The sequence below is a fragment of the Crocodylus siamensis genome, chromosome 5 (assembly GCF_052110815.1).
Source record: "Crocodylus siamensis isolate JL-2025a chromosome 5, ASM5211081v1, whole genome shotgun sequence".
NCBI lineage: Eukaryota > Metazoa > Chordata > Crocodylia > Crocodylidae > Crocodylus > Crocodylus siamensis.
In genome coordinates, this window is record NC_143399.1 from 22069433 (window position 1) to 22092384 (window position 22952).

The 22952-nt window shown below is 45.8% G+C and overlaps 1 protein-coding gene across 3 annotated transcripts in view; it reads right to left on the minus strand.

The window, feature by feature from the left end:
* The window catches only part of SLC44A5 (solute carrier family 44 member 5), a 239894-nt gene that overhangs the window by 81574 nt on the left and 135368 nt on the right, over nt 1-22952 (minus strand). The window lies entirely within an intron of this gene.

Below are 22952 nucleotides of genomic sequence, written 5' to 3' on the forward strand. Positions count from 1 at the left end.
ATAAATCATGGATAAGACCATCAGATTTGTCTTTTTCAGGTGAAGTCATAAAGGACCTTCATTTGATAAGTGCACATTTCAGGCTCCCATGCCAGATTTTATTGCCTACTGCTGTCATTCTGCTTAGTTTATGAGGACTGTTTTGCTTTCTACCACCTTTCAAAAATGGATTAGCTTATTGGTGTTCTTGCTTCACTGCAGCAATGTAACATAAGAAAATAGTTTGTTCCTGAGCCTTCCCCGAAGTTAGTAAAGCATCTAGCACATTTGGGGTGTTAAAGGAACACAATTAATAGCAATAAAAATTAAAGTACTGAGTATCAAAAAGTACTGATTCATTAACAAGCTGTGCATTTTTGAGTTAATGCCTGTTTGGGAACTACCTGCTTCTGCTGGTTTCACACTCCAATTCTAGTGTTTACCTGATCTCACATGTGCATTTCTGTCCAAGATGCTGCACTAGGAAGAAAGCATTATTCATATTACCAACAGTAGTAGGAGTTTTACACCTAGGAGCTAAAACCGTTCTGTGCTACACACTGTATACACACATAACAAAGACACAGGGCTAAATCCTGTTTTCCCTTTATGTCCCTAAGTGGCACTCATAGCCATGTAACTGCAATATTTGGTACTTCTGAACAGCTTGGATTCTATTTGCACTAGTATAGCTATGCTTGCCCTACATTTCCAGTCTAAGCACACACAGAAGGCTGCAGTCTGGCTGCAAAGGCTCCCAGATAAAATAGAACTGCTCAGGTGTACACTTTACCCCACGTATGTTCCCAAACTCTGGTTGCAGAAAAATGGGGAGGGAGTCCTCTCCACCCTTTTATCCCAGGCATCTAGTGATAAATGGCACTTGCCCAAGGAATAGGAAATCTCCTGCTTCTCAGCAAAGTGATCCCCCCTTCCAAGCCATGAGCTGGGCACTTATCCGGACAACTCTTTAACTCTCCTCCTGAAGTTGGTCAGCCAGGAGGGAAAGATCTGGAGGTCCAGAAGCAGAAGGAGAACAAACTAAAAGAAGGGGGCTCAGTGAGCTAGACACTGCTCTAGAAAAAGGAGACTGTGGTCACTGTCCCCTATGGGGCAAACTACTCCATCACTATTTATCTATTTTATCCAATGACTTCTAAATAAAAGGTACAGCAAAAAGACAAAGCGGGGAGAGGGAGGAGTAGCAGAGGCCAGAACCTAGACCCGTCTCCATTCCAAGGCAGCTGCCATCTCACTGAGCCGTCTTTAGTCTCCTCCTCCTAGCCCCACACATCTCTCCTCCTGACTGCCAAGTGTGCCAGCTTCAATAGGAGGGCCCATGGCTTGGTGGCTCCCAGCCTTTTGCTAGCAAGCAAAAGATGCAAATTCAGACCCTGTCTGAGTGAGGGAAGCCTAGAACTTACTGCCTCATCCCCAAGGCAAGTGTCCTATGCACTAGGCCATTGGTCTAAATGGTGGCAACTCTGCCACCCCTTGGTTTCACTTTCAGCAGATATGTCCATACCTGGGTGATCCTACTCCATACAAGCAAAATCCAAACTGTGTGCATGTACCAAGAATTGTAGTTAACCAGCTATGCAAATGCAACATAGGCATATAAGGTGAAATAGGGTTTAGCCCACAATCTTGACCTCAAAGAGCACACTATCCTAGTGTAAGACTATAAACAATGGCAGGCACCAGCCTCTACCTCAAGGACATCACTGAAGCCCCCCAGTCCTGCTCTGAGCCCAGCATGGGCAGGTGTATACATGCCCAGCTGTAACCAATGAAGTTCTGCCTGCCTGCAGGGGCTGCTCACTAGAGCTCATGGGATCAGAGCCTATGTTTAGGAACTTCTCTAGGAAACCATGTTGTAGGCAAGAAGAATAGCTCTGAAGACATCCTTCTTCAGTGTGGCCAGAACTGACCAGTTATCTCTGCTAGGGAATAAACTAAATAGATTGGAATTTTTATCTGGCAGACAACATGGGCAGCCATGTAGCACCCTTCTCTACAGCTGGCTAAATATTCAAGGTGGTAGCAAGTGTGAGGCAGAGATATTTCTTTTCAAATGCCTTTTGACCATGCCACTACTGCTACAGAGACCAACTTTCCCACTGGGAAAGTTAGTAATAAGATTCTAACCACTGTGCTTTGTCAATATAAATCCTGGATTTTCTTAGCTTTCCTTGGGAGACTCTTTAATGAGAGAGACTGAATAGAGCTGGCCTGTCTCAGCTCATTGAACTGATACTTTTTCTCTGGTGGCAGCATCTTGTGCTTCAAAGAATATGCTTTAATCTTCAAAGAAGTCTCTTGCCTTTATATTTACAAAGGACAGCTGGAAAATATGAACCAGATGTAAACAATGCTATGTCTGCCGGAGTCTGCAGAGTGTCTGAAACAAAAGCATTAAGAAAAGAATGAAGTAGTTTATTAATGAGTGCACAAGATACAACATGGACAGAGTCCAGGGCGCTGTTAAAGATACATGTACCAAAGAAAAATCTCACTACAATGAGAAAAATTTGATTCCTTGCCAGGCCTCCTCTATTTCAGACTCTTCGTGCTGTTTACACTTTAGGCTAAGTACAGATGGTCAAAAAGCCTGAGGCTGAACTGATTCAGTCTTCACAGATTAGTTTAAACTGTGTAGACTGAATCGGTAAACAAGTGAACTTTTGATTCCCTTTTTATTCCAGAAACACAGCCACATACCTGCAGTGGCCCAAGCCAGGAGCTGGGGGGTGGGGGGGAAGGGGGGGTGCTAGAGCATGCCTTCCTGCCCGACTAGATGCTGGGGGACTGTGAGTTAACTTGAATCTGGATGGGACCTGGACAGAAGTTTAATAAACCGATTTAATCTAAATCAGTTAAGACTGATACTTCACCCATTCAGGTTTATCTTAAACCAATTTTGGCCATTTTAAATGCAGTGTATGTGCATTGAACTTCGGTTGTATTACAGGTTTGAACTGGGGGGTGGGGGTTGTTGGTTGTAGCCATGGTGGTCTAAGAACATAGGCAGACAAGGTTCTTTGGGTAAATGTGATATCTTTTATTAGACCAACTAAGTAGTTACAAAAATTGTTCTCTGCAAGCTTTAAGGCACAAACACCCTTCTTCAGGCACAGGGAGAATCTGCTGGTGTTTTGTGTTCTCCATGGTGGAATAGAAGCCAATATACAAAATGCAGGCCTGTGAAAATGCAAATGCATGGCAGTGAGGACCAGAGGCAATAGGAGACAATAGGTGAGGGACAGGTAGCTTGTTGGAGAAGCAGAGGGTAGCAGGGAAGGATGAATGTTGAACTGGTGAAAGAATGAAGCTGGGAAAATGCAGACAAGTTACCTGGGGTTATCAGATGGCAGATAGATTATAATGTGCCATAAATCCAATGTCTGTATTTAGTCCACAATTTTTTGTATCCAGTAGATTTATGAAGTGACTAGTCAATTGCCCACCAAGAATGAGGGGCGGGGGTGCAGGCAGGAACAGAGGCCTGTGTCTGGCTCCCCCCCACCTTCAGGGCCAGGCCCACTCCCCCTTTCCCCCACTCTGCCATGGGGCCAGGCCTGGCCCCCCCCCCACCGCCATTGTAGGGCCAGACGCACCCCTCCCCCCATGTCCCTGCCACCATTTCAGGACCAGACCTGCCCCCAAACTCCCCACTGCTGTTTCTGAGCCAGTCTGGGCCCAGTGTGCCGCACCCATGCCCTCCATTTTGCAGCCAGGCCAGGCCCAGTGTGTCCTCCCCACCTTCCCAGCCACCGTTTCAGGGCCAGGCTGGGCTGGGCCTGGCACACCCTCCCCCACTCTCCCTGCCACCATTTTGGGGCTGGGCCCACTACTCCCATCCCCCCACCCCTCTGCATTGGCCTGGGTCTGCTACTCCCCAACTCCCACTGCTGCAGCAGGCTGGGTTCTCCCTCCCTTTGGGCCTGTGCCTCCCCTCCCCCCGCAACGTCCCAGGCCCACTGCTCCCCCCCAACCCCGTTGGGAGGTAGTAGCACCTCCTGCAGGAAGCAGAGGGAGGGGGCAAGGCAAGGGGAGCTCGCCTGGACCCCCCCCCCCCCGCACAGCATCCCGACTCCCCCCATGGTGCCATTGGTGCCACCTCCAAGGAGCAAGGGAGGGGGGCAAGACCAGCACAGCCCCTACCACTCTGTTCTCTGTGTTTTACATTTCTTGCCCCAGCTCAGTCTGGATCCATTTGGTGTGCTTTAGGCCATGGGTTTGAAATGGTTTCTGATCACTTATACTGATTTATGTGTCAGGATCCATTCATTAAAAACAGTTTAATCACCTCATTTTAGAGTTATGATAGGACAGACCAAGATGTGTAACTGGATGGAGAAAGTACGTTAAGAAGAACGAGGCACATATGTATGTCTTTGGGGTAAACCTGGTGATTGTAGCGTGTGAGTGGACAAGCTCATCTAGAGAAGGAGTACACACCAGGAGAGGGTCCAAGGCAGAACGTCTCCGTCAGATGGTGTAGAAGGAAGGGGACTGGAAGTGTCCCAAAAGTAGAGTCAGAGGCAACCAACACCCTGGATCACCTCCACTGATGTAATCTGTGTTTTACAGTGTTGTCTGTCTGCAATTCACATCATATGCTTAGGAGTGACAGAGTCACAAGATAAAAGAGCTCTGGCTTAAAGTATTGCATCATCTTTTGACTGCATCTTTAAACCTTTTTATGCTAAATGCACTCTACTGTGATTTTTCCCAGATAGGCCACTTTCTTCATTGCTATATATACTTGCAAGAGTAAAAATACTTCAGTCAGATGCTATGTATGAAAATGCTAAAACTTTCTGTATGGTTTTCAGCTTATTTTACCCTGATATTTGCCTGAAATCCCTAACAATAATAACTGAGCTAGTTCCTCAACTTGTATAAATCAATATAGCTCCTCTGAAGTCAATAGAGCAATGCTAATTTATACGAACTTTGGATATGGCCTGAAGTACTTTTTTTGGAAAGAAAGACTGGAATCAATACCCTACTCTTTCAATCAAAAGCTACCCGCATTAATCAATAAGAGTGCATGTTGTCCTGGGGACAGATAGATTTTAGCTGTTTTCAATTAGTTTTTTAATTTGGGCACATCAGAAATTTCTGCCCAAGAGATATAGCTATGTTAAATATTCAAATTAAGGAGAGGCTAATAAAAAAGAAAGTAGTACTATTTAATGGGAACAAGTCCACACAGCTGTTTGGGAGATATGATTTTCCATGTAATTTTCAGCTCTTTGTATGTATATGTACAACTGGTCTATGAAGAAAAAAAGATGTAACTATATACGAATTAGAAAAGGAAACTACCTTTTCATATTCTGCTACAAATTTGCTGCAGCCACTATAAAGAATTTATTTTATATTGGGATTGAAATATAATCCCTAATAGTTCTGAATCCCATGCATGGGCTTCAAACTGTGGACAAACTATGGACAAGGTTTTTCTTAGTCTCGTACTACATGTAAAATTTTAACGCTGATGAAAAATGGATGTGTGACCGCCCCCGGCTAAAGCCAAGCATAGCATAGTTAGGCTCTGTACTAGCTCCCTCATAAAGCTCTGCTAATGTATCTCTATTTGACCTGCCACACCCACTACTGCAGTAAAAGGTTTCTTTGAGCAGAGTCTGTCCACTTTGTTGAAGTGAGCCAATAGCATGGTATTTTAGAAAATGTGGATATGTGGCCATGAAAATTAAACAGTTTGAGACCGTGGTATTCATTTGACCTAATTTCAGGACTGGAATCTAAATTTCCAGAAGTAGAGAGGAGGGCAGTGACATGCCAGCCAATTTATTCTTCCATTGCTAATATTTTATTTGATGTTTTCTGAGTAGTTTAAAAAATTGGAGGAGATTCTATTAAAATATTGTAATCATCAGAAGTATAATGCATTATTATTTCTTCCTCTAGTTGATGTTCGCTTCCCTGCTAATCTATTTCAGTCCTCTGATGAGTATGTCAAAGAACTCTGTTTTCTCAGCAACAACTAGTATTAAATATTCAACATATTCCTTAAGATTTACAGAGGGAGGCTGCATGCCATATCAAGTTTGTCCATTCAAGAGCACCAAACTAAGATTAATTTCCCAACAGAATCTGAGCCAAGCTAATATCAATTCCAAAAAAACCAGCAAGTTGTTAGATCTTATCAAGGGGTAATTAGTTTACATGCCTCAGATTCTGATAGTCAAATGATTCTTAACATTCTAGTTCATCTGAAAAGCGAACTGTCGGTGACTGCTAGCTCAACTCTGATAACTATATCACTGTAGTGGAACTGTACCATAAGTTTCACTAGTTTAGAAAGGGACTTTCTGAACCTAAGGGGGAAATGCCATTAACAAAACTGTCTGTAAGTGTAATTATGATGTAGGTCTTACATTCTGTTTAAAAGTTTTTTACTACTGCGCTTAGATGGCTGGAACCCAGGAAGATTGGAGGCCTGATGTGTAACCCTGGCTTCACTGAGGTTAATGGGAATCTTGCCATTGACTTGAACAGGACCAGGATTGAGCTGCAGATTCTAATCAGAGCTTCCAGCATACTGAGAAAGAACTAATCCAGAACAACACCCCTTGAGGTTTTTATTTGTCTGTTATGAAAAATGGTCATGGCATTTTAATAGGATATGTTCCCAGGCCCAGCCAGCTGTCCACTTTATGAGAGGAAAAGACAGGAAAGCAGAAAAGAGAAACAGCTTTAATGAGACCATTAGTAAGGCACTGTGTCCAGTGCTGCTTTCTACACGTCAAAAAGAATACTGATGTATTGGAAAGGGCTGGGAAAAGAGCTAAAAGAATGATTCCAAGTCCTTAGAGTGAAAGAATTAAGAAATTAATTCTGTTTAGTCTATCCCAAAAAGGGTTAAAGGTAAGACACTGCTGGCCTTAAAATCTGTGAAGCAACCACTCCTAGAGAGAAGTGGACAACAGGGAGAGAAGAAATCAGCCAACAGGCTTTGAACGCAAGGACTGTTCTGATAAGGGATCCAGTAGCATAACTTGGTTCCAAAAAAGAAGATGCCTGTTGAGGGGACACCTTGCTCCCCACCCACAGCCACCTGGCCTTGCCAGTGCCCCTCACTCCCAACCTACAACCTCCTCACCCCCCAGGCTATGTTAGTGTCCCTCAGTCCCAACCTCCAGCCCCCCCAATTGCTGCTGCTGACCCTCACTTGCAACCCACATCTCCCTGTCCCAACTTGCAGCTCCCTGTCCCTACCAGTATCCCTCACTCCTGATCCGCAACCCCCTCCCCACCCAGCCCTGCCAGAGGGAACCCCTAGCTACCCCTGTCCCAACTGGGTTGGAGCATGGCGACTCCAACTCATGCGGAAAGCAGCAGAGTGAGTCTGGCCCTGGTGCTGGCAGAAGGGAAGAGGGGAGGCCTGTGGCACCCCTGATCCTGTGTTGCGGCTCCAGCACTACAGCAGATGGCCTGTCCACCTGTGTCCCCCAACCCCATCCACCCCAGGGAGCATCTCCCAGTCACCCTGGCCATGGAGCTCCCCACTGCCCTCAAAGGATCCCCCCCCTCCCCACACACACACTCTCTTCCTCTGCTGGAGGGGTCAGGTGCCTGCCCTCTACCCACCCACACACATACACCCCCCCCCCCACCCCTGGACCATTCCCAAGCCCTGGCCCTCCAACCCCAGCCCCCCACAGACTTACTTGCATGCAGCTGCTGAGGCTGCTCTCACAACCCTACCTGGCTGCATGCTGGCTACGTGTGTGCACACAGAGCACGTGATGCCCCCTGCCTCCAATTGCCCTCCCTGGCTCCTGCTAGCTGAATAGAGCAAAATCCCAGACATTGGTTTCAATTTCAAAAAACTGCCCGGATGGAGATTGGAGGATCCAAAAAGAGGACATGTCTGGAAAAACCCAGATGTACGGTAACCCTAAGCAGGTGAGTGAGACACAAGCTCCAGGCACTGTCTAGAGGCACTGGAATGGAGCCGAGGGATGAGGCCCTGACGCTCTGGTTCCCCCCTTTGCCCTTCCCATCTTGCACCTTCCTGCAGTGGCTCTGGCTCCAGCAGCAGGAAGGGCAGAGCAGCAGGCGCAGCCTAAGTGGTGACAGGAGCAGGAGCAGTGGCTGGAGAGTCAATGCTGTAAGGGGAAGGAGATGTCATTTTCTTTTGTGCCACCAAAAACTGATGTTTACGTGGCTACTTGACAGACATATTAGTGGCAAAAAAGGAGATGACATCTCCTCCCACAAACCTTTGGCCACTTCCCCTGCACTGTGCGCCACCATCATCTGCACCATACAGAACTAGCAGTTATGCCTCTGATGAAATCTGTCTGTTAGCGTAGCACACTACTGCTTTAATGACAGTTTACAACCCCTCATTGAATTAGAAGCGAAAGAAATAAAGAAATAAGACTTGTATGAATGTGTCTCTATGTGGCCAGATGTAACAAACATTTATGAATTTCCCCTTATCTTGCCTGATATAGTCTCGGCTTTCTCTAATTACCCTGCATAAGCTGCTATGGATTTGGCTTTTGGAAGCTGACAAACACCAACAATCACATGCGCTTTTTTGTTTTCACTCTCAGAATGAGTTCCTCCAATTTATGCTATGTGTTACAAGAGCAGACTGTTCTCCAGAACTCGCCACTCACGTAGGCACGGGTGACTCAGTGCAGGGTGGCTTGTGAGACCCATTCTAATCAGAAAGCCAGTATGCTGCCAACCACACGCAGTCCCCTGCCTCACAATCATAAGACTGGCTTAAAAATAATGACTTTTTTAATAATACATTTTCAGTTCTTTTTATATATCTAATGTTGTTCACTTTCCAAGTGCATTCAGGCCAGGTTTTTTTTCTGGAACCAGAAGGGCTAGAAATTGCTTTGTATTTATATGAAAGATGGGACACTCATTTTTTCACCCATCTCCAGAAGCTGGGTCGATAGTAAATACACCAATAGCATGAGACACATGCTGTCGTGAGTTGATTATACAAGCTACAGTTGCTTCTTATGATTTAGCAATGTCCTACCTCCTCTCCATTTCCTAAAGAATTTGGTCTGAGCTGGGAATACAATGACTGCTCTGTGATTTTCCCTTCAATGGTACCTTCAGAGGCAACTTGCTTCATATCAAAGAAGGATTGTATGTACCAGAATAAGTCTGGCTACTTGGTCCTTGCAGAAGGGAGCACAGGTAAAATTCTATTCCCTAGGCACCGTCTGAACACCGAATGATTAAATTTTGCCTTCCTGTTGCAAATATCAATTAGTTTAGTCGTCTGATGCCTTTGCAAGGTTAGGAAACATTCTGTTGTACCCACTTTACATAGGAAAAAATTGAGCCAGAGCCAAGACTAGAAACAAGGTCTTTCAGTTCCTAGTCCACGGCTTTATCAGCAAAACCTCCCTCCTTTAGTGCACACAAGATAACTGAAAGAAGAACATCAACTATTATAAAGCAAATGAGATTGTTGTTTTCCTATGGTTTCAGAAAGGGAAAGAGAAGCCCAAGAACAGTTGAGGAAAGAACATAAAAAAAATCGTAACAAGTGGAATTTACTAGAGGATACACAGGAAGAACAGAAATGTTAAAAAAATCCATATCAAAACTGTTCTTATAGACCCTTCCTCTTTGCTGTAGTTATAATGCCAAAGCTCTGTTCCTGTACTCCACATTGGGAATAGCCTTTTTCACCTGAGCTCAGCTCTTTTTGAAGTGCCGTGGCCCTCATCAGAGTGTACAGCCAAGAGACATTCATTTATGCACAGAGGAAAATAGGTTCATGAATTGCAAACACATTACCAAGTTAAATATGCTGAACAGCCAAGTAGCTGGGGCAGGCAATCTTCAATCAGCTGGGAAGTGAGTTTTTTAAATTTTAAGTTGCTTTAAAAGGACAGTGAGAGCTAGCAACTACCTCAAAGAGAATCTGGTGTCCTTGAAGAGATAACAGCAAACAGTATGAAGCAATGTCTTACCAGTAAGAGGAATGCACAAGAGAAATCAAAAAACCACATAAAAGGAGAAGAAAACATAACAAAGGGAAAGGAGGGAGAGTTCAGACAAACTCTGAAACCAGAGATGATTTTATCAATCAATTTTTCCAGAGCAGTTTAAAAAAACTGCTGTGACTTCAAAACTATTTTTTGCAATAATGTACAGAAGATCTGGAGGAAACAAGACTGTTCCTTTCATACACAAAAATGGTATCATTTTAGGAGGGAAAACTGGAGAGTGGGAGAATTTTTTTTTTCCCAGAATATCTCCTGGTACTAACCTATTCACATATCCCAAAAAAGATTTTTATGGGGTAAAGGTAACCTATTCCTAAATAGGTCACAAATTATCAGAATTTCTTCTATTTAGCTTCAAAAGCTTTCCCCATATGATCCTCTCCAGTCTCTGCTACTGATGTGCAGTATCCCACAAAACCCTGGAAACTTTACAAGATAGTCTGTTTTACTGTCTTTAGGAGAAAACTAATGGTCTTTATGATGCATTAAAGTCCACTCCCAAGAGGGGCTGGGTAGCTGTTGTCAAATGCTGGTTTCTGAGTTTAAGGATGCCGCAAAGATGTTATGGCCTTTTCTTAACTAGAGAAAATTTCCATAATGGTGTGTCCCGCACAATATTTGTTTTTGGGTGCCTGTGAATTTTAAGACTTTTCTTTGCCTCCAATTATAGACTTTGCTGTTCATATACTCTGACAGGCTTAATTGATTAATCCCCTAGGGATTCATGGGTGGTGGTGTGCAAGGGAGAGCCAGGTCAGTACAGCATTAGTAAGCCAATGTTACTTAAAAAGATGATGTTACTTAAAAAATTATGAATATGTGCTCCAGGAAAATGCTGCTGGGTTTTTGGTTGTAGCTGTGTTGGTCTAAGGACATAGGCAGGCAAGGGTCTTTGAGTAGATGTGATATCATTTATTAGACCAGTTGAGTAACTGGAAAAAAGTTCTAGGCAAGCTTTTAGGCAGAGTCTCTGCTGGTCTGAGACCCCAAGGGAAATGTTTGCATTTCGTTAGGCTCATGGAACTAGACACAGAGTAGTTAGCCATGTTAGCCTGAAGTCTTAAATACTAACCCTGTCCTGCCGTCTGCCTGGAATGAGATACAATGGTATAATGGATGCAGGACCCAGTAACTTCAAACAAGAATGCACTGTAAAAGCAACTGGTACACGTCATGCCTAAGACAGAACTGTCACCGACTGGCAGTTTAAGTCGGATTAGAAAGGTTTCCAACAAGTAACAAATCTCACACTGTCAGAATAAATTTAAGCTACCTCTTCACTATATCTGTAATTTATAAAAAAGTAGGAATGACACCTTGGCTTGTGCTAATTAACTGGAATTATTTACCAAGTTCTGCATTTATAAACCAGTTTGTGTGTCAAACTTCTGTTGTGCTACGGGTGTAGACTGATCTTGTGTGCTGAATTTCTGTTCTGTTACAGGTACAGATGGGTCTCCAATCACTTATACCGCTGGTAAAAGTGTAATGTCTGTACCTGGCCTTAAAGTTCCAGTTGTAAACTCCTGATACTAACAGCGTGGGAAGAAGCATGTATTTTTTCAGTCCCAGCATGTCTAACGGCTGGGCTCTGCCCTCTGATGTGGGCCCAGATAATGCCCAAGGAGAGAACTTGGCCATAAGCCTTTACTTCTATTCCATCAAACAGCGAGTCACTCCCACCCATTTGGTTACTAGGGTTGCTCTAATTTCTACGAAATTCTACAAAGGTACAAAGAAAAAATACTGATACTGTTTATCCTACACAAAGAGCTCTTTTCTAACAAGTCATTTAATATTAAGAGAAAATTTTATGAGCATTTGTTAAATGCCAGCTCCAAGGGTCAATTTTGCATCCATTAAAAATATACATTATTTGTTCATCTAGAGTTAAGCAATTTAGATGTTTCCTTACTGGTATTAAAACAAATGCAGAAGTACATGTAAAATCCTGAACAAATCTGGCTGTGAAAAAGAGGGAAAAAGGGGCATGGAACCATTTGTTTCAGTTTTAAAGCACAGAGCCTTCACTGACTGTTATACATACCTCCGAGGTTATGGGAAACCTTTTCAAACTTTGTTATGTTGAAACTGTAGAGTTCAGGTTATACAGGAGCTCAGATGACTGGTAAGTTCTGTACTTTAAAACAATTAACCTGTGAAGTAGTATTTCAGTAGTGCCCAGCGCCAGCAGTGTTGGTGGCGAGGGGGAGGGTGGCAAGCAGCAACTGCCCACATGTACCACCAACAGTGTCGGCAGCGCCTTTTCGCAGGGGCTGCACCTCCACGCTCAGCAGGTGCATGTACACCTGCGTGCACCCCCTACACATCGCCAAGGGTGCCCAAAGACTCCAGTCAAGAAAGGCACCACTGCACAAAGCACTGAACCCAGCTAGATATGAGGCATGCTATAATGAAGACAGTGCAGATGTGCCAAGTAAGCTGTAAATGAGCCAACAGCAGTCAGACAGATAGCATAGAGTTCAATGCAGGATAACTGCCCAAGTATTTTCCCTGCTTCTTGGTCCATATTTTAACTCAGCAATGAGCTCTGGCTGCTGCGGCTACACCACTACCAGTAAACCAGCTGGCTAGTTAAGAGCTAGCATGAGTTTGTCTACAAGACACCACAGTGACAGCAGTACAGACTTACACATGGTTCCTGCCCTGAAAAGCTTATAATCTAATTATTAGATTGTTTATGTTTATATTTGTCATTTATTTCTTACTTAATTGAATAATCTGATGCATGTTTTGAATGACCTCTCTAATACTTCACAATGATATTTGACATTATAACTTACAAAGATTCATATTCATCTTAATTAAGGCTAGAATTCCAGAAAAAAACCAGTGGTACAAACATTGCCTTAGTAGTTTAAATACCAATGCAGAAGCATTCCTTTGCAACCACTAACTCTTTCTTTGCATGTCACCAATCATGCCATCATAACCTAGCTTTTATCTTAATTCTGTGTACGCATCCTAAAACTGATCTGCACCAGACAGCCCTCGATCAGGGATGGCTTAAACCAGTGATTCTCAACCCCGGGGTGCCTTAGAGAGCCTTTCGGGGTACCACAGGTTTAAAAACATTCTGACATGTTGTGGTCTTTCTGAGTTCTTTGCAACAGAAAAAATGCTCTATTATTTTTCCATAGTCAAAATAATTAGTAAAAATTAAAAGCTGGAATTTCCTGAGAGGTACCTTGAGCCTTGGCTAGGGACAGACATTCAAAAAGCCAGAGGCTGACTTGATTCAATCTTTGCAGGTTAGTTTAACCAGCCTAGACTGAACCAATTTGCAAGTGGACAGGCATTCCCTCTGGCCTGAGGAAATGCAGGCAAATGCCGGCAGCTGCTCAGGCCAGATACCAGGGGGCACCAGAGTGCACCCTTGGCTGCAGGGAAGCTGTGCTGGGGGGGCAGGGCCGGCTCCAGCAGTAGCTGGAAGTGAACTGGGCAGGGAGGGGATTTAATTCCCCCCTTCCTGTCCCATAGACCCGGGTTGGGGTCTGCCTTGTGCTTCTCCCTTGCTGTTGGAGTGGCGGGGTGGGGGTGTGGCCAGATGTCAGCCAGCATGGCTTCCTGATGCAGAGGGGGCAGGGAGGGGATTTATTCCCCTCTCCACCCCCAGGGTACTGCAGCCAATCGCTCCATGCATGGGGCCAATGGCAGAATAAGCTACCTCCCACCCCCTCCGCCAGATGTCAGAGGGAGGGAGGGAATAACCCCCCTCCATGCCCCCATTGCCTAAGGGGCCATGCCGGCCAGCTTCTGGCTGTGCTCCAGCCCCTGCTGCTAGAGCGGTGAGGGGGGAGTGACTGTGACAGGGTTTCCAGGAGCCCAAGCCTCTTTCTGGCAGGGGGGCTGCACTACGGGTGGGATGGTCAGAGCTGCTACAGACCGCATGGGGCAAGCAGAGGTACTGGGGCTTGGAAGGGTGGCCATAACCTCCCAAATACTCGTAGTGCCACCACTGCTCACCCCGCACAGTCTGTAGCAGCTCTGACCACCCTGCCTGCAGGGCAGCCCCCCAGCTGGGTAGGGGCTTGCGCTCCAGGAAGCGATGAAAGGGACTCCTGCCTCCATCACAGTCACTCCAGCAGGAGGGGCAAGGGCATGGCCAGAGGCCCCCTTAGGCGAGGGGGCAGGAAGGAGGGTTATTTCCCCCCTCCCTCTGGTGTCTGATAGAAGGGGCAGGGAGGGGGCTTATTCTGCTACTCACCCCATACAGAGAGTGATCGGCAGCAGCAGCCAGGACTGGCAGCCTCTGGCAGAAGGGACAGAGGGGGGAATAAACCCTCTCCCTGCTCCCTTTGCCTCAGGGGGCCATGCTGGCTGGCATCTGGCTGCGCCCCTACCCCTGTAACAGTGATGGGGGAGTGCCAGGTGGACCCCAGGTTGGGTCCATGAGACAGGGAGGGGGGAAATTAAACCCCCTCCCTGACTTGTTCACTTCAGGCTAGTGCCAGAGCCATGCCCCGTCACTGGAGCACCAAGCAATGCCTGGCAGGTCTGTGATGGTGGGACAGGGGAGGGAGCAGGGAGAATAAATGTCTTCCCTGCCCACTCTACCTTAGGGGGGCCAGCATCTGGTCACACTTCTGCCCCTGCCCCTCCTCCCCAACTCTGGCTAGGGAGCGGAGGGGCAGGGCCAGCCCTGCTCTGCTGAAGCAGACAGCCCAGCCCAGGGCTGCAGAGCATGCTGGGATGCTTGGGGACTCTAGTTTAACTTAAACCAGGAAGGGAGGGGTGTCTTGAATCTAAAAAAGGGTGAGTGCCACTGGGTTAAACAATGACTTAAAAATCACTTTGTACTCCACTAATTCTGCTGCTTTTGACACAATAATTATCTTTTGTGTTGAATTTCAGAAACTTAAGACCTCCTAATTTACACTGATTTAAGATAGTCCTAGGGATGAAACTGCAGGCTGGGATCACCGTGAAATAGGAGGTGCCCCATCCAGACCCCTCTCCTCTTGTACTTTTCTCTGTTATGCTGGCAGTAAAAAGAAGGGGGCGGGGGTTAGTATCTTCTGTGACAACTCTCTGCCAAGGCTAACTCCAAGGCTGGGTTGCATAGCTTTGGGTGCAAACTGCACGCTTTCATGTCAGGCTCAGTCAAACTTGCTCAGCATCCTAGCATTTAAAAAAACATCACATAAGCCTAACTATGCACAATGCCAATACTAATTTCCTCATGTGTCATACGTTATAACTCCTAGGAAGAGTACATCTTCTGGTAGTTACCTTCAGCCAAGTGTTCCTGCTGGGCAAACTGTGCAGTAAACTAGAACACTGGAGAAGCACTTTCCCATTTAATTTTATCCAAAAGAAATCTAGTCAGGATTGTGACTAGAGTAATAAACATATTTAAAGAATGTATAGGGCAGCCAGTGTCTGTGAAATCTGGAAATGTCCCTAGTTTCAAATCCTGTTTCTGCATATTTTATTTTGAACCATGGGAGACCTCATCTGCTGAGCTGGTGAACCAGATGCTGGACTGAACTCTAAGATTCACTGAACCATCAAGGTTGGCACATGCTCCACTCTGCCCTCTATGAAGTGTCACATCAGACAGACAGACAAGCAGACTCATATTCAGAAGCCAGAAATGGCTGCAAATGGAGAGTCTAAATGCAGCTCACATGAACTAACAGCACCATATGTGTCGGTACCTGTGCTCATGCACACTTCTCAAACACAGAGTCCGCAACAGGCTGTGGTAGAGCTTGAGAGGATACACGGGACTGAGAGTCAGTGCCGAAGGGGAAAATGAATATATGGCAGCAGGCATGAAGAGGAATGAGGAGGAAAAGAAAAAGGGGAGAATACTGAAATACTGTGGATCAGAGAAAGAGGGAAACTCAGAAAATGAATAAAAAGGCAAAAGCAAGAAAATGTAAAATAGAGGAGAAGGCACCTTCTAGTCTCTTCCCTCCCACCAGAGCCCAAGTTCTTCCTGGGCATAGTTCCTTGTCCTCTGACCCAAATCATTATCTGTAAAACCTGCAAAGCTAACATTTAAATTACCCATGCGCCCCTCTTGTAACTGCATATTTGCATATGACTACTCTTCCTATGAGTGCTGAAGTCCCTGAAAATACTAACAATAAAGCAGAATCCAGGAAATGAGAGCAAAGGCTAGCACTGACCTCAGCTCATGTCCTTGAATGAAAATACAGAGGAGTTATTTTGCTATAGACTCTGTGACTGTGGGAATACAATATTTAATCCTTATCCTGATATATTTGGGTCATTATATATACAGCACATCCCACTATAACATTCCAAAAGTTACCATTTAAATTCATCTGCATAAGCACAAATTACACACAGCGCGCGCACGCACACACACACACACACTCTATCTCATTGCCAAATTTATGAAAAGGATTGTTAAATTAACATTCATATCCTAAATCTGATGATTTTCCATCTGTTTTCAAACAATTAACTTTTGGAAGGGAAAGGAAGAGAAGAAACACATTTTGGGGTGAAAAAGAAATGTGTGTGTTTAAGGGAGGGCATGAGACATAGCCATGCTGTAATTTTCATCTTTGTCATCGTTTTTCTGCTGAGAAAAAATAAAACTGATAAATAATTGATGGTTCTCTGTCATTTATTCTGGTCTCCAAGAGAATGGCAAGTGGTAGTTTAAAACAAACTCTCCTTGTTACATTTGCATTCAGAAAATATTCAATTCCACCTAATCTTTTAGCTGTATTCTGCCCAGTTTTACTTTCCCAGCAACCTACTTAACCCACGTAAAGTGTTAACAGATATAATTTTCCCTGCAGCATTGACCATTAAATGCACTGAAGTAAGGTAGTACTGACAGGAGGTTTTGTAATAAAGAGAGGAAATGTTTCATAACTAATATATCTTTTTCTGCTTTCAGGATGGATAGGAACCTCTTCTTTCTTTTGATGTTCCCGTATTATGCACATTTCTACAGAGGAAAGAGTCATACAGTCTCAGAAGGAGCAGAATGAGAACTGAATAAATTGAAGGGACTGCACTGTGTTATCACAGCAATTAAAGATGTCTTCTTGATAACATCATCTTGGAATTAGCATGAGTTGCTGGGCTAAGAGTTAGTCAGTGCAAGCATTACATTATAATCCCTCTTACATTCAAATAGCTTTTTATTAAATACCATCAAAACCCTATCCAGCCTCCTTGAAATTTCCAAGCTAGTTTAACATTCCATTCACCCACGGCACTTTATCACTTTGGCCAGGCACAATTTCTCTCTCCTTTTCAAGCAACAACAACAAAATGAAAGTCCCAAGGATCATCCCAGGTAACTAACACCTGACCAAAATAGTGACAGTCACACTCCTGAATTGGCATTAAGAGAGACCATTATACAGATGTAGCCTTGTCACTTGCTTCTCTACCCCAGTGGTTCTCAACCTTTGCAGAGACAGGGTGCCCCTCCACCACTTTTTTTGAATGTTGCGGTTCCCCTGGTTGAAAATAACAGTTGGTGTTGCCTCAGCTTATCCCACTGTTTCTCAACTGGGTGCTTCTGCCTCTAGGTAATATTGCCAGCAGTGCCTGCTGCACAGTCAGCCCAACAAGGGCTGCAACACATAAGCATGTGCCTCCTCCATGCCTGTTTCCAGCAGGAGCGGGGTAGGGGAGCTTGAGCGTGAAGGGCTAAAGCCTGAGCCATCTCCCCTGTTCTTTAGGGTCATCAGAGATCTCTAATATAGCAGAAGTGCATGCATGCCACAGCCCTACACATGGGGTAGTATTACCTGCCTGCTGCTGCTGCAGCAGTGCCTACCTTGCAGGACCCTTGACAGGGTCTCACGTCACCCTGGTTGAGAACCGCTTCCCTACACTATACATTTACGTAATTATGAGGCTAAAACAGCAGCTTGAAACACCCTGTAATAGATGTAATATGCAGCCCATGCTATCTGAGAGGCAATGGATTCTGCAACAGACACCATGAGCTTGGGACTTCGCAACAATTCTCTGCACCTCCACCTTCATCGAGAGACCAATACAACTTGCCAGCTACAAGTTTTGGGTCCTAGGAAATAGTATCTCTCATGCATGAAAATAGCATAAACTTAGCCCCTGATCAATACGCCTACAGAATGAACAAGGGGTCAGACCACATAGAAGAGAGTAAAAGTATGTGCACACATACCAATTTATATGTTCTGTGTACAAAGCAGGAGAAGATCTACCCCACCCTTATACTTGTTACTAGATCTCATCTGGGCAAAAGGTCTGTTGGCTTCTTTTTTTGTTACTTTTCTCCTCTTAAGGGAAGTGGGACCATCCCAAATCCCCTGGGTCACAACCCAATGAAACACAGAGGGTCCCTCCTCCTTCTGTGGATTCTGTAGAGGATCCTTCTGAGGATGCACATTGTTCACAGTAACCACTAGCTGGACCTTATTTTCTACAAACGTTGTTTCACATTCATTTTCTCTCCACAGTTGAAAGAAACGTTATTGCCTGCTACGGTTTGTTGCAATTTAATAAATATCAAACTCTTTTTTAAAAAGAGAGAGATATTACATGTGCCTTTTATGTAACTTAATTATTTTTACTGTTTTCTATAATGCAGGATTTGCAGGATTCAATCTTTATTATATGATAAATGTCGATTTCACCTCACACTCACAGACCGATGAAAAAATATCGCTGGTGCAAATAACCAAAATTTATAGAAAAGGGGCATAAGAAAAACGATGGCTGACGGAGCGTGTGGCAGCGGGGGGGGAGGCAATCCTACAGTAATTATGTTTGTTGAGGTGGGCAGTTAAACTGCACTATACCAATAGTATACAACATTAATAAATTGTCTGCCTCCCACACCTCTAACTTTGCACAATCCTGAAAATTTAAATCAATAAAAAGTGAAATAAATGCTTAAAAATAAACAGTGATAGCTATCAAAACTCTTAAAAATAAAAAATAGATTTCTCCCAAGTCTTTGCATATTGTAGACCTCTTAGTGCTTAGTTTAAAGCTAGCAATATATTTGTTCTCACACCACCTTCGCAGGATGAGGAAGTACTATGGGGAACTGAGGCACAGAAATTGAGTATTAAGCCCAAGGTCTTACAGAAGCCTGTGACGGAGGACAGTATTGAACCCAAGTCTCCCTAGCCACTGGACCATCCTTGAGATGTGCATGAACATTTAAGATGAGAGAACTCTCCATTAGCTGCTAGAAGAATTGGGCTAGATACAGTCAAGCTAGTCTGACTCCACCCAATATTTAACAGTGGCACACATGAACACTAGTCACAGTCTCACAAGGAGATGCTAATGGCAAGGAACAGTCTTTGTAAATGAGAAAATAATGGTGGCCATTGAAAAATAGAGTATTTGTGACAACTCAAAATCTAAAAAGTGTGCCCAGCCCTGAAAGGATAGTGATGCTTCCTTGACATCGTGGTTAAGTACAGACATTCAAAAAGCCCAAGCCTGAATTGATTCAATCTTTGCAAGTTAGTCTAACCTGTGTAGATTGAACCAACAAGCAGGTGAACAGACATTCACTTCTGATTCAGAAAACGCAGGCACACGCCTGCAGTTGCTCAAGCCAGAAGCTGCCATGGGGCACTAGAGTGAGCCTCCCCTTCTCTTCCTCAGTGGTCCCTGAAGGGAAGCTAAGGGAAGGGACGTAGCCAGGCCCCAGCAGGCCTGAGTATGATTGGGGAGGGGTTTAAATCCCCACCCTACCCTGAAAGGAGCCCAGCCAGGGTGTGCCTGGACAGGGAGGGGGAAAGCAGCCCTTGCCAGGCTTTCTGGGTAGGAGGGAGCATGGCTAGACCCTGGCCACAGCATGGCCCCCTAAGGCAAAGGAGACAGGGATGGGGTTTATTCCCCCCTCCATCCCCTCTCCCACTGGGGGACCGCAGCTGGGGTCTGCCAGCCCTGGCGACCACCTCCACTGTTCGCTCCTGGCCAGGCTAGGGTTCCCTGTGAGGAGAGAGTAAAGAAGAGGAAATAAACCCCCTCCCTGCCCCCTTTGCCTCAGGAAGCCATGCCGGTCAGTGTCTGGCCAAGCCTCTGCCCCTACCACTGGACTGCTGAGGGGGGAAGGACCCTGATGGGGCAGTAGTCCCTGTCATGGTGTCCTCATGGAGCACAAACCTCTTCCCAGTGGGGGGGGCTACATTGCAGGCAGAAGTGGGGCGGGCAGAGCTGCCACAGCCTGTGTGGGGCAAGCAGTGGCGGTGGGGGGGGGGGGAGTTGGAGATGGGATGGGGATGGCACTTGGGAGGCTATGGCCACTCCAAAGTTTGGCTTAGCTCCCACAGCCACCAGCTTTTCTGCTGCTGCCACCACTGCTGTCAGGAGGCCCCACTCTGGCCATACTGGTAGGTGTGGCCTGCACTGCTGAACTGCGATTGGCTGCCAGGTGAGCAGATGGCAGCAGCAGCAGGAAAATCATAGGGGTAGCACCCTGCACCTGATACATGGGGCCATGTTTTGCCACTGCTGTTACCGTCTGCCTGCCTAGCAGCTGACCACAGTTTGGTGGCGCAGTAGCACCTACCAGTGGCTGACAGCAGGGCAGGGAAGCCATAGGGGTAGAATCCCGCACCTGGAACCTGGTACCATGCTGTGCCACTGCTGCCAGGTAGGGGAAGAGCCAGCAGGCGTGCCCAGCTCAGTGCCCAGCAGCCACAGGTAATAGTGCTTGGGGCTGCAGAAGTGAGCCCGCACTGTGTGCACTATTACAAGGGCAAGGGCTGGTCCAGGTGCTGGTCTCTAAGTGTGCTGGGCAGGAGCTGCTCCCCAAGCTGCATACTTGGCTCAGCTAGGGTCTGCGCCAGGCTAGTGCCAATATACTCAAGCCCCTTCTCTGCCCCTCACCAGCCTGGATCTCTCTGCTTGGTGAGATTTACATCCAGGATGGATCCACTGCTATCACAATCCCTCTCTGCCTGTCTCCACCTGGGCTTGGGGCCATTTTGCTCCCTTCCATTCTGCTGATCTGGCCTTTGCTCCTGAGCTGCCTCAAGCAAAACCCTGGTCCCGGCAGCTGGGAAGGTGCAGCAGGATTGTCCCCTGGCTGGGAGGGTGTCTCTGGGGGTTCCAGGCTGTGCTGAGCCACGAACAGGGGGGAAAAGCTGGGCAGACCCCGGCTGGGGTCTGTGCTGGTGGGACAGAGGAGGGAGGGGGAGGATAAACCCCATTCTCTTGAGGCTTCTGCCAGGGCTGGCCACAACCCCCCCCCCCCCCCCCCACACACACACACACTCTGCTCCAGCAGCAAGGACAAGGAGGAATGCCTGATAGGGGCTGCTGCACTGGGTCTGGCAGGCCTCAGCTAGGTCCCTCAGAGGGAGAAGGGAGGTGGGGAATAAACCCCTTCCCTGCTCTCTTCACCTCAGGGGGCCATGCTGGGCAGGTGGATGGCCACATCCCTGCCCCTGCTCTGGCTAGAGAGCAGAGGAACAGAGCCAGCCCTGCTCTCTGGAGCAGAAAGCACAGCCCAGCCCAGGGCTGAAAAGCATGCTGGGATGCTGGGGGACTCTGGTTTAACTTGAACCAGGAAGGAGTCTGAGACAGAAGTTCCATAAACCAGTTTGACCTCAATCAGTTAAGTCTGCTACTCCATTCAACCAGGTTTATCTTAATCCAGTTTCAGCCATTTTGAAACTAGGTTATGTGCACTGAACTTTTGTTTTCTTACAAGTTTAAACCAGTTTCTGATCATTTAAACTAGTTTATGTGTAACTTCTGTCCCTAGCCCATAGGGCACAGTTGTCAAAAGATAATCAGGCACAGAAAAAAATGCCAAAGAATTCTCCTGCCAATTGCTTCTTGCAAGTCTGAAAAAGAATAAGCAGGCAGGAGAAGAAAGTAAAGCTCCAGGTCTGACAAGAATACCAAAGGAAAAAAAGGGCTGTAAGACCTGACGACAAATATCAACTCCAAGGTTGCCTTTCTCCCCAGAGCATTATAAAATACACTGAGCTTTCATGATATAGCAGTGATATAGCAGGGTTAGCTGTTGCTGTTTAGTTTTTTAAGAACCTGCTGTGGAACATACAAAATGAATAGCATATGCACACAGTGTTGCAGAGGCTGCCTTGGTAACTACCCATTAGTAATAAGAAACCACAGAGTAAACATGTGAATTTAACCAAGCAGTGTAACATAACTTGTTAAGAACTGCTGCAAAGCAGTTAGAGCCTGACCCTGAACACTTATTATCTCTAATGGAAATTTTGCTGTAGTCAGGATCAAGGATCAAGCTCAATGCTTGCAACACTTGTTTCTCCCTAGCTTATCAACTTCAGTGCTTCACAACTCCTCAGGCACATGGAAGCATGTCACAGTAATAGGCTGCTTAGTAATATGATTAGATTGCAACGTATAAAGTGTGATTCTGCAGTCTCTATGTTCACAGGCAGCCTCAGGAGCAAGATTATTCATGTAAGTAAAGACTATTTATCTGAGTAACAGCTTCAGGAGTAATAGCTCAGCCCCCAGAGTGGTCCAATTATTCTGTGACTGGGTGTATCTACACGTGCAATTAATGTGACACGACAAACTCTGCAGCAACCTGGATACCTGATAAACTCAGCAGCACTTTGAGTTGGGGAGCCTGGCACAGCAGTGGGAGCACAGGTGTGCTAGTGACAGCAACAATTTGAGCCAGGGCAGAGCAGACCCCCAGCTAGCTGGGCTAACCAGGTGCAACTTATGCCCCTGGTCATCATCTACATGTTCATTTCAGTGCAGTAAAGTACTCTGCCATAAGATAGTATTTTCCCAACAATACTATCCTATAACTATATCCTATAATTAATTTACTTTACCCTAACATTGGCAAATATGTAGATGGTGACACTTTACAGCAGAGCTAATTAGTCAACACTGTAGTAAAGTGGACATGTAGATGCACCCATTGGGTGTCTCTACATGAGATGCTTTACTGTGCAGTAGCAC